The sequence below is a fragment of the Notechis scutatus genome, chromosome 2 (assembly GCF_049901735.1).
Source record: "Notechis scutatus isolate UNSWTSFEM ecotype Mainland chromosome 2, rNotScu1.2, whole genome shotgun sequence".
Classification (NCBI taxonomy): Eukaryota; Metazoa; Chordata; class Lepidosauria; order Squamata; family Elapidae; genus Notechis; species Notechis scutatus.
The window spans coordinates 193,085,226-193,085,854 of NC_142010.1; positions in this window are offsets into that span (position 1 = coordinate 193,085,226).

Below are 629 nucleotides of genomic sequence, written 5' to 3' on the forward strand. Positions count from 1 at the left end.
TCCACCCCACTCCTGGGGGAAGGTTACCACCGTTTCTCCAGAACTGGTCAGAACCTGCTGAATACCACCTCTGGTTATTTCAAATGGAATTAACTCTTCAAACATCCCATGGAATGCATCAAGGGATAACCTTTATTTCCTCTTACTTTTAACTTCATGTTGGAATCATTCGTTTATCCTTATTAAACAAAACTGAAGACAGTTCAGGTATTACAGGAAATGAAAGGGAGGAGAAACTGTTCTATGCTGACAGTGTATTTTTTATCCAAAACTTGGAAGTTATTATATGAAAGATTACAGTTGGACTGAGCATGGTTGATTGCAAAAATGATTCCTTCTCAGTGTTGAAAAGCCTGGATGAATCTAGACTTGCAATCCTGAATTACAAAATGGAGATGGCTCCTTTCTGACATAATGGAAAAAGGGATGAATATTATTTTCTGAGAACATGTTTTGATGATTTGCTTAAAAACTAGCCTGAATGAGTTCTTGTATAGAACATAATAAATTGTTTCTTTTTCCTTCTGCTGTGTTTTTTTTTCTTTTCCTTTGGGATCTTCTCTTTCCTTTTTTTATTTTGTTTGGATTTTAAAACAAGTCATGAAAAGAAAAAACTGCCAACAACTGTC